The sequence below is a fragment of the Camelus bactrianus genome, chromosome 26 (genome assembly GCF_048773025.1).
Source record: "Camelus bactrianus isolate YW-2024 breed Bactrian camel chromosome 26, ASM4877302v1, whole genome shotgun sequence".
Lineage (NCBI taxonomy): Eukaryota > Metazoa > Chordata > Mammalia > Artiodactyla > Camelidae > Camelus > Camelus bactrianus.
Genome location: NC_133564.1, coordinates 20,800,690 through 20,816,856, shown reverse-complemented (window position 1 = coordinate 20,816,856; position 16,167 = coordinate 20,800,690). Strand labels below are relative to the sequence as shown.

The 16,167-nt window shown below is 35.5% G+C and overlaps 1 protein-coding gene and 1 long non-coding RNA gene across 2 annotated transcripts in view; both read right to left on the bottom strand.

The window, feature by feature from the left end:
* MSR1 (macrophage scavenger receptor 1) overlaps positions 1-1,153 on the bottom strand; it is a 66,470-nt gene extending 65,317 nt beyond the window's left edge. The window contains exon 1 of the mRNA XM_045515448.2: positions 1,013-1,153. The gene's annotated coding sequence lies outside the window, so the exon portion shown is untranslated. The remainder of the gene's footprint in view (positions 1-1,012) is intronic.
* Positions 1,154-1,852: 699 nt separating this feature from the next.
* LOC123616355 (uncharacterized) overlaps positions 1,853-16,167 on the bottom strand; it is a 154,385-nt gene continuing 140,070 nt past the window's right edge. The window contains exons 6-7 of the long non-coding RNA XR_012502489.1: positions 6,153-6,275; positions 1,853-3,284 (exon numbers count right to left, since the gene is read on the bottom strand). This is a non-coding gene — a long non-coding RNA (uncharacterized LOC123616355). The remainder of the gene's footprint in view (positions 3,285-6,152; positions 6,276-16,167) is intronic.

Sequence of the window (16,167 nt, the reverse complement as noted above, 5' to 3'; positions counted from 1 at the left end):
CCCTCCCCCACACCTTACCCTCATCCATGGGTTCCCGTGACCGCTACAGCTGGAGGAGCTGCAGAGTTCTTTTTTTTAAGGGAAGTTTCTAGAGAAACCCCAAAACTACAGAGGAGTCAAAAAAAAGGGACACTGGAGGACATTTTAGTCTGTGACAGCTCCAGCTCCAGCAAATATGAAACACAGCTCAACTCCTAGCCAGGCTATCAGAAAACTTCACACGAACAGGCCTATGTACCTCAGTTCCTACACCTGATAGATCACCTCCAGTTTTCTACAAAAAATAAAAAGTCACACTAAACGTCCAGAAAGAGGAGCCAAGCCCCACAAAATCACACACTCCTTGAATAGTCAGGGAAGTGGAGGGGGCAGAGGGTACAGTGACTAAGTCCCTTGCAAGTTTGGCCGTCTCCCCAGGGCAACAGGACCCATTCACCCTTCCTTGTGATTCATGTCTTATTAAAGAGGCCCCAAAGTGCCAGTTAAGAAAAAAAGGAAATGCCAACTCATTTTTAAGTGCTGTTTTTAAAAACACGAATGCACTTTGCTCTGAATTTAGGGAAGTCTGGCTTCAGAATTAAAGCGACAGACTTACGTGGTTTAAAGAAGCTTAAAAGTGGTCCAAGTGTCAATTAGTTGAAGCCTGAGCAAAAATCATTAAGCAGATTCTTACCCAGAAGTCCCCTGGAATCTTTATGAGATGTCAGTCTAGGGGCTGAAAAAGAGAACAGGACTTTATACTACGGCTCAGAGAATCGCGGCCCACTGACCATCCCCACCTCACGGCAACTTCATACATACCAGAGTCTTTTTTCCTCATAGCAAAACACTTCATTTTAAAATGAGAGAACTTAAAGATTCTTCAAAAAAAAATTATCTAGAGTCACCTGGCCCAGGACAGGGCATAAACCAGAATCTACATTCTGTGGTGTTCTTCCACGAAGCCACATGGATGCTTAGTGTCTGTGAACATGCTCAGTTCCTCATCTGTACATCTCCGTTCCTCCCATACCTTCAGAAGCTGCTGCCGCTGCTTTCCAGGAGTGCTTCCAAAGCTCAAACCTGTCTCTTGCTGTTTGAGAGGCCTGCACTGGCTTTCGGAGAATAAAGGGCTTCCTCTTTCGTCTTCCAAATCTCTCCAAAGCACCACTGCTTAGCCAACTCTCACCAGGAACTGTAACGGGGAGGTAACTGTGAGCAATGTAATTCCCGGCACCCCCCGTGGGCATGGGACGGTAAGACGGGACGGTAAGAACAGGGTGGTGTTCCATGGTGAGGCAAAAAGCAATAGTGAACATCGATGTGGTCTGACAGCTCAGAAAAACTCACCATCTGAAGAGGGAGTGGAAACTGAATTGCTGAAAAGGGAGAAAGACTATCTGGGATGGAGAAAAGAGTGCATCCAAATGCCTGAAAAAGACAGAAATGTGAAGAGCACCACACACCAAAGCAAGGCCAGCGTGGCTGGAATAAAAAAGCACGAGGTGGCCAGCAGTCAGGTACTAGGGGTTAGGACTTCGATACAGGGGTTCTGGGAAAACAACTCTGTTTATTAACAAGGACTGTATCATAAACCTCTTTTGATACCATCTCCAGAGGGCCCTAAGGCAGTAATATATACCAAGGTGATTTACTGGTGGCTGTTAAGTAGAGGCTCAGAACTCATGCCATTTCATGCACTTATGGCCTGTCTTGGCGCAAGTCCATCTCATAGTGGATCCTAAGGGACTACAGACCCGTATTTCACCAACTACAAAATGTTACTAAGAATAGATATATTTAACACTCGGCAGAATTCTTACTGGTTTCCTGATCTATCGAGCAAAAGCTCTTATGGTGGAAAGGCTGAAAATAGAAGCCACTGAACTTACCCCTCCCCACCAGGACAGTAAAAAGCAATACTGTGTCGTTGGGAGAATTAGTAAGATCAGGGCACAATCAAATATTAATGTTGTAAACCTGCGATTCTGGGGGTATGTGAATGAAATTTTCAGAACGGGCAAGTGTGAAAACACTCATTTCCCAGATAAAGTCCACTAGAGGGCATGCACCATGGAGAACTAACAATCTGACAAAATGACGTTCTCTGATGAAAGTCAGCCAGTTTCTTCCCCTAGGCTCACATATGCAAAGGAACCTTGCAACAGAGATGGAAATGACTCCTGACCTGGGCCACATGGGCTTTCTCTCAACGAGGACAATCTGGATGTCGCTAACGAGTTTCCAAGATTTCAGCAGTGGAGGCAGACACTGAAACCTCCTAATATGGCCTCTTCAGGGAGGAATGTTCAGTCCTCACTGGAACAAACACTTGCTTAGGATGTGAATTTGCCTTTCCTGTTTTTCCCAGCACCGGTCAACAGATGCAGGGGATCCCTTATTCAAAACTGATGGATCCCACACAGCATTGCTTCTGATCAAGGAGCGTATTTTATAAACGATTCCAAGTTTAAAGGCTTCAGGAATGGGCTCTGATTGGTTAAATTTGATGAGAGACCCATCCACTAGACTTTTCCCTGGAGGTGGGGTTTTATAAGAATGCCAACTCTTGCCCCCAAAATGGCTGAATTAGGATAAGGAATATCGCTCAGAAGAGGAGAAGGGGCAGGTGCTGGGAATACTCTAGCATCAATTTTCTGTTCTCCTTAAATTTCTTATTTAACATAGTGTTGTTTGACTCTTCACCTGCTTTTCAAATAGAATAACAAATAAGAACATGCATATTCTCAACGTATTTTTGATTTAAAAATGTTAATAATAATATTCAAGATATTTTTAGGGCATACATCATTACTTTTTTTTTTTTTTTTGGTCTCACACTTAGTAGATCTTACACATTTTTGAATGGAAAAAAATGAAAGAAATATTACATGTGCTATCTCATTTTATTCCTTATAACAACCTTATATTCTAAACAGAATAATATTATTCTAGTTCAAAACTAAGAAAACAAAGGCTCAGAGAACTTCCTTAAGCCAAAATCATGAGGATGGTTTCATGAGGATGGTAAAGGACCAAGTCTGAATTAGAACCCAAATTGTTCATTAACTGACCATTCTTTGCAGCACTGTACTCCTTGTGAATATGATCGTGATGACCGAAGTGGGTCCAAAAAGTTGACTCAGCAGCGTTAGAGACCCTTTTTGTTGCTGGCTGATTCCCCATTGTGAGTACGTATCTTTTGAGAGAAGCTCAAAGAGCTTTGTCTTCTTCCCCTTGATACCTGGAGTGCAGGCTGTGACTCAGGCCATGCCAGTGACTCAATCCTGCCTGAATTCTGAGTCCTGAGAAAACAAGACAAAATCTTAGGATAGGTAAGAAACAATTCATAGCAATGGTAGGAATGAGAGTTCAGAGAAAGGTTTCTTATCAAGAATCCCGTGCTGGTGATGCTACAAGCATCGTCCTTGACTGAAGGTGGTTTGGGCCTGTGTGCTCAGCCTACTTTACCTCTCAAGCTGGGTTTTCCAATCTTCCCACTAATTCTGTGAGGGACCAGATAGTCTTTGGCTGTATTTTTTTGCTGCTGACATTAGTCAGAGTTCCTCCTATGACAATAGTGATGATAACAAAGTAGAAGTCATTGTAGAGAAACCAGATAGTCCCAAGAATACTGATTTATTCTTCTCTGGCTAATCACCATTGCCTAGGACGTTTTCTATTTTTCCCAATTCAGTTGTTAAGAGTTCTAAGTTCAATAGTTTACACGATCTCAATGGTGACATTATAAATGGCTTACTATCTCTAATGAATCATGGGCAGTATGAATAAATGAATTTTTACATAAAAATTGGTCATATTCTATTTCTCTTCATTAGATATGTCATACGAATATGAGATATGCTTTGTGATCTTCAGTTATGATCCATTTAAAAATATTCACTCAATCCTTAGAGACTTAGAGGTAAACACCTTAATTTGCCATATTTGTGATGAAAGAATAGTTAGAACGTTGTTAATGAGGCTCAGATGCCTGAGCAGATCTGATGCAGTCCTGCAGCTCTCTGCAGGACTAGGACGTCATCCAGAAAGCTCCCAACCAAGGAGAACAACGAACATGGTAATAGGGGCAAGAGAAATGGCAACTTTTTATCATCAGCCAAAGTGAAGAAACCCCACAAAGGACACAAAGCAACATCACCTTTTGAATAATAGTTCAAAGAGAAGGAGGATGCAGAAAAATGAGGAAATGGAACTCACGGAAACTGCTCAAAACTGCGTTTTTCTTTGTAATAGAAACGGCTTAATCTTGAGTCTTCTACCATTTAGACATGAATACAAACTATCTTAAGAAAATTCCTTTGCAAGGCAAACTTTGTTTTTTTTTTTTTAATTTAAATGAGTTCTTTCCCATCTGTCATCATGCTTACAATAAATTTACACAAGAATTCACATGCATTGATCTTAGCCAAAAGGAACAGTCTTGCCTGGCTGTTTTTACATCATATGGAAGAGATTTTGCTTGTTTATTTGGCATTTTATTTTGTTTTTACTGTGGCAGACATGGGCATATCAAATATTCCAGCCTGGCTCCAAACCCTATACCCAAAACACTCTATTTCTTACATTTTAATATATCTACTAGCTGAGGCAGATTAAGAATTGTTAGAAAATTGGTTACTGAGATGATTATATTTACATCTCAAAATAAACACTTTGCACCCAAATCTCTTGCTATATTCATACAATAAGCAAGGTGAGACCTTTAATGATAGAGTTTAAATCAGCTAGTAAAAAGATATACAATAAAGATACATGGAGTTATTTACTTAAGAAAGGCATGATAGAATCCTCAATGTATTCCAGGAACTAAACATTTTTATTTTCTTATGGTAATTTACTTATTATTATACATGGGATTCTTAATTAAATAGCATGGAAGATAAAAATATTTTTATTTCAAAAATAAAATTCAGTTTATCAAAACAGTGGATTAAGGCTAGGGTTAGGACTAAGGTTGGGGCTAAACTTAGGGCTAGGGTTAGGGTTAGTGTTAGGGCTAGTGTGAGTGCTATGGTAAGGTTGAGTGTTAGGATTAGGGCTAGGGTTAGTGTTTAGGGTAAGGGTTAGGTTTAGGTTTAGGATTAAGGTTAGGGCTAGGGTTAGTGTTTAGGGTTAGTGTAAGGGTTAGGATTAGGGTTAGTGTTTAGGGTTAGGGTTAGGGCTATGATTAGGGCTAGGATCAGGGCTAGGAAGAGGGTTAGAGGTTAGGGTTAGGGTTAAGGCTAGGATTAGGGCTAGGGTTAGGGTTAGGATAAGGATTAGGGTTAGTGCTAGGATTAGGCTAGGGTGAGAGCTAGGACGAGGGTTAGAGGGTTAGGGTAAGGTTTATGGTTAGGGCTATGATTAGAGCTAGGGTCAGGGTAAGGGTTAGGGTTAGCTTTAGGTCTAGGATTAGGGCTTGGAAGAGGGCTAGAGGTTTAGATTTAGGGTTAGTGTTAGGGTAAGGTTTAGGGTTAGGATTAGGGTAAAGGTAAGGTTAGGGCTAGGGCTAGGGCTAGGATTAGGGCTAGTGTGAGGGCTAGGATGAGGGTTAGAGGTTAACCTATGTTCTCAGTGCACTGGTTACTTACATTCATTTTATCTATTACTTGTCCATCATGTAGTCTCTTGAATAGAAGTTTGTTTTCTTTTTATCCTTATTGATTTTATTAGTATTTCTGTACCAAGGATAATGATTCTTGGTTTTCCGAGTATTATAATTATTTCCTTTTTTCATTTTTGCATTTTGGTTATGTTTGTTGATGCTATTTTATAATATCATTTTAAAAACTTTTTATGTAGTCAGATATATCAATCTTTTATGGTTTTATTTCATGACTTTTTAAAATGAATCTTTCCCAACTCAGTATCATATAAACAATGTTTTATGACAATGGACAATGAAAATAAAAATTTTAGTGTGGGAGAATACATTTGTAGCATACCTAATGTGAAAAAAATCTGATATCCAGATTATATGAATTATACATATATACTTATATATATAATTATCTAGTTAATAGAAGATACAATATTTCAGTAATTTTATTTCTAAGTATATTTCTGTTTTAGTCAGGGTACTCCAGAGAAATAGAACTAGTGGGAGATATATACAGAGAGAGAGAGAGAGAGAGAGAGACTGCTTGATTTGTTATGAGGAATTGGCTCACGTGATGATGGAGGCTGAGAAGTCCCATGATCTGCCATCTGTGAGCTGGGGACCCGGGAGAGCCAATGGTGTAATTCAGTCTGAGTCTGAAGGGTTGAGAAGCAGGGAAGCCACTGTGGAAATCCTGGTAGAGGAAAGAGGAAGTCAGCCCTTTTCCCCTGCCTCATTGATGGAGCTAGAACATTTCTGCCACTTGTTCTATTCAGGCCTTCAATGGATTGGATGATGCCCAATGGACACATCAGGTAGGGCCATTTACTTGACTGAGTATACAGTTAAAATGCTAATCTCATCCAGAAACACTCTCACAGACACACTCAGAAATAATGTTTAATCTGGGCAGTCTGTAGCCAGACTGACAATCAACCATGAAAATACCTCAGAGAAGTTCCTGCTCATGTGCACTAAGAGACATATAACCCTTGTATTCAAATATACATTTTTGTAAAAGCCTCAATTAGAATAAACTCAAATGTCTATTAAGAATAGAATTAATATATATTGTGGTGTGTTGGTTCTCCAAACTTTTTATCTCAGGAATCTTTTATACTTCTACAAGTTATTGATGACCCAAAGAGCTTTTATGTGAGTTATGTCTATCAACATTTACCATACTAGAAATTAAAATTGAAGATGTAAAATGTATTTAAGGTAATAATAAATCCATTGCATAGTATCATAAATATCTTATTTTACTAAAAAATAAGTGTATTCCCCATGAAGGAAAGACTGTTATTGCTTTATATTTGTACAAAATGTACATCTTTTTAATTTAATGTCTGACTAATCAGAAGATAGATAGATTCTCGTATCAGCTTCTGCATTCAACTGATAAAATATTTAATTGAAGTATACAAAGGAAAATACAGTCTCACACAGATGTATAATTGGAAAAATGAGAAATATTTAAAAAATATTCTCTGTTGATATGACACCAAAATTTGATGAGTAGTAGTTTTTTAAAAGTTAACTGCAGCATGGAATCTAAGCCATAATAATGAAATTTTACAGTCTGTTCCATTAAAAATTATTGACCTGTCTTGAACTTTGAATGGACATTTTACTTCACTTGAATTTGTAATGTCATGTACAGTCATTTAGAAAATATAGCTTATTATGTAAATCTCCCAAATGTTTATATGCTTCTTTATACAATATTTTTTTAAATCACATTTTTTAATAACACTACTAATCCCATTAGAAAAGTCAGTAAGTACCGGAAATCTGTCAGGTTCACATTTTCAAAATTTTTGCTTAAAAATATAAACTACATCACTGGTAACCAATATGTTTCAATCTTTACCCTTGAAGTGTAAGCTCATTTTGTTCTTTTTGGAGAAAATGTCTGTCAAATACTCCAGTCTGAATAACCATATTTTGTCTGCTGCTGTTCTTTCTAGTAAAACTAGTGTTTCATTTAAAAGTGGCTAGTTTAGCTCACAATGTAAACAACTGCACAAATACTTTTCTTTCATATTTTGGTATATGACAAAGTGCTTCACATATTCTCATTTCATCATGCAGAATATTTTGAAAGTGTGTAGTGTTTTTTAAAAAAATTAGTAACATTTAGGGCTTCACGATGGGTACATTTTAGTAAAACTGGCCAGATCATTTGTTTCTGTGAAAGGGCGGCACTGAAGACTATGATGGCTACCATGACAGTTTGGTTTCACTGCCTTAACTCACATAAAAACACCAGCAACGTTACTTCCCTGTGACCTTGTAACACTGATGCCAGTGAAACAGAGTGAAAAAGTCAAATAGCATCATGGTATTATAATGAAAAAGCTCTGACTTTGTGGACTCCCCAAAAGGGATTCAAGAACCCAAGGGATCAGCAGACCATATTTTGAGGACTACTGTTTTAGTGTATTATTACAGTGGTTTGTATTACTCAGCAATGAAAACAGGCAAACTAATGATGTAGAAAACAGCACAGATTAATCTTATATCTAACTATCTATCTATATACTTTTTTTAAGGATTATTCAAATAATACAATGTGATTTAGTCATATAAAACTCTGAACAGGTAAAATTGAACTCTAGTCTAGAGCTGTATATATGTATTTATCACAAATACATATTTATCACAAAAGTCATACTAGTAGTTACCTCTGTACCTCTGGGGAAGTTCTTATTGGCAAAAGGAAGATGGTGGGCTTTTGAGAGGGTGTAAATATACATTTCTGAATCTGACGGGTGGTTCCATAGGTGATAATAATAATAATAATTGATAAAAATTAATTAAACTGTACATACTATGTTTTTTTTTCCCCCTACAGATGGCTCTCCAAATCTGTGGCTTCCGGTTCCACATCCACAGATTCATCCAACCAAGAATAAAAAGCATTCAGGGGAAAAAAAATTCCAGAAAGTTCCAAAAAACAAAACTTGAATTTGCCACACATCAGTAACTGTTTACATAGGATTTATATTGTGTTAGGTATTATAAGTAATCTAGAGGTGGTTTAAAGTGTACAGGAGGTTGTGCACTGGCTACATGCAAATATTATGCTATTTTATATAAGGGACTTGAGTATCCAAGGATTTTGTTATTTATAAGGGGTCCTGGAGCCAATCCCCCATACATACTAAAGGACAACTCTACTTTCCTATATATTCATTATACATCAAAATTAAGTAACAAAATTTGTTAACTAACACTTATTCTATTTTTTAAAAAAATATTTGTTTTCTATTCTTTGTTGGTGTACAGGAAGGATCTAGCTTTTCTTTCCCAAATATTACTCAGATATGCCACTACCCCTCTTTAACTGGTTTATTCTTTCTCTACTAATTTGAAAAGCCATACTAGAAAGGAATGTTCATCATCTTTATAACTCTTCCCTTTCTAAATATCCATGTGTAACATGCAGTAAAATTTCCTATTGTTATGATACTGAACTTCTTTCTTTCTTTCTTTAACTTCTTTCTGAATTTTTTTTTTGCCTGCAGAGTCACTGCTGAATTTGTTTTACCTATTACTCATTATGGGTCACTAGAGCCCACATATATTCCTCTTGTCTTTCCAAAGATAGCAAAATGAGGTGCCCTCAAACATATGCTCTGTAAGTTTGCATGTCTAAGAAGTTTACTTTGTAACCTTTATCCAGTGATAGAAAGAATCCGAAGGTCAAGAGAAGGCTGGCCCGCATAAGAAAAGGGACAGTAGACTTTCTTCGGTATTTGAGGTTTGACAGTTTGTAAATGACCTAAAGGTTTAGAATATGTAGTGATTTGCAAATTAGCTGAGGCATGGATTTAGATGACACGTGCTGGGGAGGGTTGTGTGTGGGAAATCACTTAGCTAATGAGAAAACCTAATGGATCACACACCATCATCAATGTAGACTCATCAATGAGAATTTATTATTCAGCAACATAGGCAGGAACTTCTAAATTTACTCTGCATTTCATTGAACAGGGGCCATGAAAAGAATGTAATCAATTGATGCTAGTAAGAAAAAGTGATTCAGGATACAAAAGATAAAAACTGAGATAATAGTGTAAAAATTATTTGAGTGAATGCTAAACTTACATATATGAATTAAAGACAAAGGATAGTATATTAAGATTGTGTTTGCTATGGATTTTTCATTCTTAATTTTTAAAATAAAGTCCCACTGGTATTACTGATAGAAATGGGAAATTTTATTTCAGGTAAAAAAAAAAAAAAAAAAAAAAAGAAAGAAAAAAACCCAATGTGTTCTCTTATTTATTAGAGTTCTCCAATGACCATTATTCTCATTCCTGTTTAATTACTGAGGTGTTTTGAAGAGTAGAGACTGGACCTTCTGATTTCTGTTCCTTTGTTTACTTTTGAGCAGTAATAGATCTGGAGTGTATTAGATTACACTAAACATTATCTGAGCTTATGTTAAAATAATAGTAACCTAAATGATTAATTTCTATTTACTGGTTTCTAAACAGTGATGGCATCCATTAATTCATTTGTTCAAGTATGTAGTTATGATAGCTTTCATTCAACCGTAGTTTGTGTCTAATCAAATCAGAAAACATGTAAAGGCCTTTTGCAAACTTAAATATTACATAAATATTAATGTTACTATTATTCTAAGTATTTCTATATAATTAATACATGTATAATTATTGCCAGGTTAATTGACACCTGGCATACTATGAAGAGGTCATTGATAATTAGGTCAGAACAAAACAGTATCAAGTCTCCTGACCCACAAGCACAGTATGTATCACAAATGATTTATTTAGGTCTTTAAAAACTTCTCTCAGGAATGTTGTACAGTTTTCAGTGCACAGGTTTTGTGCAACCTCTGTTTAATATCTTCTCTCAGTATTTCACATTTTTGATGCATTGTAAATAGTATTTTTAATTTCCATTTCAGATTGTTCATTGCTAGTATATAAAAATGCAATCAACATTTGTATATTGATTTTGTATTCTAAAATCTTGCTTTCATTAATAGTTCTCTTAGTTTTTGCATGTTTTTACAAAATTTCTTCTACAAATAATTATATGTTCTGTAAATAAAGATCCTTTGCTTTCCAATGTATATGAATTTTACTTCCTTATTGCCATACTTTACTAGACATGACCTCTAGTATGATATTGAATAGAAGTGGTAAGGATGGACATCCTAGCCCTGCTATTGAACTTAGGGGTAAAGGATTCAGTCTTTCACCATTAAATATGCACTCAGTGAAAGTTTTGTTTGCTTATTTTTGTTTCTAATTGTCCTTTATGAGCTTAAAGTAATTCTTTTCTAGCCTAATTTAGGTGAAAAAATTTAGTGTGAACAGGTGATAAAATTTATCAAAAGCCTTGTTTTGTATGTATTGATATGGATATATGGGTTTTCATTTTAGCCTATTAATCTTACAAATTATATTAATTTTTGAAACTGAAATCATACTTGTATTCTTAGGATAAACTCCACTGGGTCATGAAGCACATCCTTCTTATTTATACATCTGGATTAAATTTGCTAATATTTTGTTAGGAATTTTAAGATTAGGTTTATGAAAAGTATTAGTCTGTAGTTTTCTTTCTTTGTAGTGTTCTTCGGTTCTGGTATCAGAGTAATGTTGACTTCATAGAATCAGATGGTAAGTGTTTTCTCCTTTCGTATTTTCTAGCAGATTTTGAGTATAATTGGTTTACTTCTTTCTAAAATGTTTAGTAGAATTTGACAGAATAGATCTATAAATAGTTCCTCTTGTGAGAAGACTCTTAACTACTAATTAAATGTCTTTAAAAATTATAGGGCTTTTCTGATCAGGAACAAGACAAGACAATGGCATTTTTCACAGAACCAGAAAAAATAATTTTAAAATTTATATGGAAACACAAAAGACCCTGAAAAGCCAAAATAATCTTGAGAAAAAAGAAAAGAGCTGGAGTAATCATGTTCACTGACTTTAGAGTACACTATAAAGCTAGAGTAATCAAAACAGTATGGTACTGACACAAAGACAGACATAGATCAATGGAACAGGAGAGAGAGCCCAGAAATAAATCCATGCACTTATGGCCAATTAGTCTATGACAAAATAGGCAAGAATATACAATGGACAAAAGACAGTGTCTTCAACAAGTGGTGCTGGGAAAACTGGACAGCTATCTGTAGAAGAATGAAATTAGAACATTCCCTAACACCACATACAAAAATAAACTCAAATTGAACTAAAGACCTAAATGTAAGACTGGAAACCATAAAACTCCTAGAGAAAAACAAAGGCAGAACACTCTTTGATGTAAATTACAGCAATATTTTTTGGATCTGTCTCTTAAAGGAAGTAAAAGCAAAAATAAACAAATGGGACCTAATTAAACTTAAAGCTTTTGCACAGCATAGTAAACTACTGACAAAATGAAAAGACAACCTAATGAATGGGAAAAATATTTGCAAGTAATATGACCAAAAGGGGTTAATGTCCAACATATATAAACAAATTATATAAGTCAACATCAAACAAAAACAAAAACAAAACACACCCCCCCAAAAGCAAGCTGATTAAATAATGGACAGAAGACCTGAAAAGACATTTTTCCAAAGAGGAGATGCAGATAGACAACATGAAAAGATGGTCAACACTGTTAATCATCAGGGAAATAAATCAACTACAAGGATATATATTTACAGCAGAGAATACATTCAATATTTTATAACAACTTTAAAAGAAACATAGCTTTTAAAAATTGTAAATCACTATACTGTGTACCTGTAATTATATAATATTGTACATTACTACACTTCAATTAAATAAAAAGTTAAAGGGCTTTTCAGGTTATCTATTCTTTCCAATGTGAAGCTTGTTAGTTTGTGTCTTTTATGATATTTATTTATTTTTTCTAAGTTTTCAAATGTATTATCATAAAAATATATTTCCCACTTATTTTTTAAAGTCTTTAGGATATCAACTGCTAGATATCATGTTAGATATTTATTATTTGTGTTTTTCCTTTATTTTTTTTTCAGGAAGATTGATGAAGTTACTAGGATGAAGTATTTTTTTGAGATATCTAGTGACTTTTTTAAAAAACTGAGGTACAGTTGACATGTAATAGTATATTAGTTCCACATGTACAACACAATGATTCAGTACTTGTATATACTGCAAAACGATCATCACAATAAGTCTAGTTAACATCCAACCCCATCCACAGTTACAAATTTTTTTTCTTGTAATGAGCACTTTTGAAATCTACCCTCTTAGCAACTTTCAAACATGCAATCAGTGTTACTCACTGCAGTCATCATGCTATACATTACATTCCCATGATATTTATTTTATAACTGGAAATTTGTACCTTTTGACCCCCTTCACCATTTTTTTTAATGTGTTCTCCCTTTTTATACCGATTAGTCTGGTGAGAGTATTACATATTCTATTCTTCTTCTCAAAGAAAAAACTTTTGGTTAGATTGACTTCTTTTTGTTTGTTTGTTTGTTTTTTGTTTTTAATTTCATGCATTTCTAGTCACATCTTTATTATGCCTTTTCTTTTATATTCTTCAGGATAAATTTGTCCTTCTTTTCTAATATAATGGTGAATGCTACAAATTTATCTCTAATGATAGCATTTTCATAAGACAGGGAAATGGTGTTTTATCCAGTTGGCAGGCTGTACATATTATGAAAACAACAGAATTAAGACATGGTCATGACAGTCTACATGAAGAAAAATGTTACTTATGGACAATTTTCTTCTAAAATATCAGACACAATGACAAAAACAACTCTAAACACATTGCTCTGACTGACTGAACTCCACCAGCAAGATGGTATCACTGTATAGGCTGTGATCAAGAAACTAAATACAAACACACCCATTTTTAAAATCAAATAATTTATAATTAAATTAAACTGATACAGATTGAATGACACATTTAATCAAAGGCAAGGTGGAGTAGTTCTCAAAAATGACTGAATTGGAATTCTTTGACATAGTTAAGTTGGTTTGCTTAGCCTGTTTTACACTTTGAGTTTCCTTTATCTATAAGCAATATCAATATTGACAGTTTCCCATGGTACCACGATAGCATTTGCTCAAAATTTTCCAGATGTGTGCACAGAGATTAAAAGACAAGTTGGTTTTTAATTCCCTGGCTTCTGAGATTGCTTTGCCCCCAGCCAGCCTTTTTCTCACAGAATTGCAAAGTTCTGGTTTTTGTTCAAGTATTAATGTTTTTTCAGGCTTCTCCTTCCTTCTGAGGATTTCTTACACCTTGTGCCTCTTCCTTTATAAAATTAATTCTGTCTGTAAACATTCAAAGTAGACTCCGGAAGTTCAGACACACCAATTCTATCAAATTTATTTCATTGTTGGTTTTAAAGACTCAAATCTTATTCAACAATGCAATTAGAAAAAATGTATACTGCTCCTCCTTCCACTCCAAATTTGGGAGTTAGAAAATAATAGGAAGAAAGGAGTTTGGCTTAATTCATGTGGGGGGATTAGTGCCTTTAAGAGAAAGAAAAGAGACCAGTGTTTTCTCTCCGCCATGTGCGCACACAGCAAGAACATAGCCACTTGCAAGTCAGAAAGAGGACCCTTACCAGGAACCCACCATCCTGGCACCCTGATCTCAGAGTTCTCACCTCCAGAATTGTGAGAATAAATGTATGTGGTTAAGTCACCTGGTGTTTTGCTATTATAGCAGCCCAAGATGCAGGATGAATAATACACAGTAATTTTATGTTTTTTTCCTGGTTATCTCATTTGTCCTTGTCAGCTTTTTATCATTCTATCCTTCTTGGTGTTCTGTAGACAATGACATGTATGTGGGTGTGATTTTTTTCCAATTCTTCTCATTACATGGTGTGTTCTTGCAAAACTCGTATCTTTCTTTTTTTCTGGAAATCTCTAACTTTCTCTCTTCAATTTCAGCTTTTTTGTTCCCAGAACTATTCTTTGACTTGTATCTAGGAGCTTCCAAACCTATCTTCTACATAATTTTAATGCTTTAAATATATATTTATTCTTCTTCTTACAGAAGTATGAAAAATAAGTAAAACAAATATATATCGGCCTTATTTAGGAGAATTTTTTCATATTTTCTTGTTTATTTTCCATATGTTATTCTTCCCTTTATCTCTAAAGATTTTAAACATATTTTAAAGTTATGTACACCTTTTAAAATAAAAAAAAATCATTTTGAAAATATTTGCTTCTTATTCTTGATTTTATCTTTTCTTGATGTTCATTTTCCTCACGTGATTTGTAATTTCAGCTTGAAAATGTAGGGGAGCAAATCATGTCACCTCAAAATGTCTCTTTGGTATGTGGATTATTTTGAACCGAAAGCAATCAAGGCCCAAAAGACTGAAGAAGAAAACACTGACCCTCCCCCAACTGCCTAAAAGAATGTAGACAGCGGACCTATTCCAGGAATGGAGCATCAGCATAGGTGAGTCAGGATGAACTAGGTGTTTAGACAGGGAGGAATCTAGCAAAGTTTGTTAAAACTCCTCTCTGTATCCTATTGTCTTTTCAGGATCCAGCAAACATTTATTTACCAAACATTTGCTTTTCCAAGTGATGTGATTTGCTTTCCACCCCTTTGAAGTCCCAAACCACATCCTCTTTTGTCTTTAAGCTGAGGGTTTCTGCCATTTTGATGAGTTACTCAGTTTTCCTGAGTCTCTTCCATGTATACATGTTATTAAACTTCAGTTTGATTTTCTCCTGTTAATCTATCTCACGTCAATTTAACTCTCAGACCAGCCAGAAGACTATAGAACGGTAGAGGAAAACTTCTTTCTCCCTGACAAAAGTTGACCTTGATTGGAACATGACTCCTCTCTCTTTCCATGTGTCCCTTTTGTCTAGGAGCCTTGTTGTTGCCTCCAAATCAGCAAGAAAGTGAAGTGAGAAGTCAGATCCTTTGCTGGTAAGGGAAGCTTCCTAGACTGCAGTGAGTTTCTCAAGAAAGTTCAAGGCCATTGGGGGATACATCAGAGTTGTCTGTCAGGGGACTCCTGTGTCTTCCCAGCTTGCCTTGGTATCACTGGCAATTGTTGGTGAGCAGCTTATAGAAAGCATGGCCTCAGTGTGAACACTTGGATTTCAGGAAGGAGTCCTGACGTCAGTCAATTTGATCTTTGTAGTCAGAGATCTGAGAGGTGCATTCTCATGGTCACCTCACTGTATCACCTTGTTTCAGGTGTGGCTCTTTCAAGAAACAAAGACAATGTACACCTGAAACTAACACAATGTTGTAAATCAACTATACTTCAATTTTAAAAAAGAAACATAGACAATACTTCCAATTCAAGATGGCAGACTGATTGTATGTTGAAGTCTTCTCTTCCTGTACCAAATCTATACAAATAACCCAAAACAGAGGAGGAAAAATAAATGCTCACTGTTAAGAAATAATTAAGAACTTTTTTAAAAGAGATCAAAATCTGAGAGGTCAACTTGAACAATAAAAAGCAGCTGGAATTAGATTCCAGAGGGAAATCAGAGCCCAGAAGACATTTTGCAGAGAATTTTGGTGAACAGTAGATGCAGCAGAAAAATTCATCA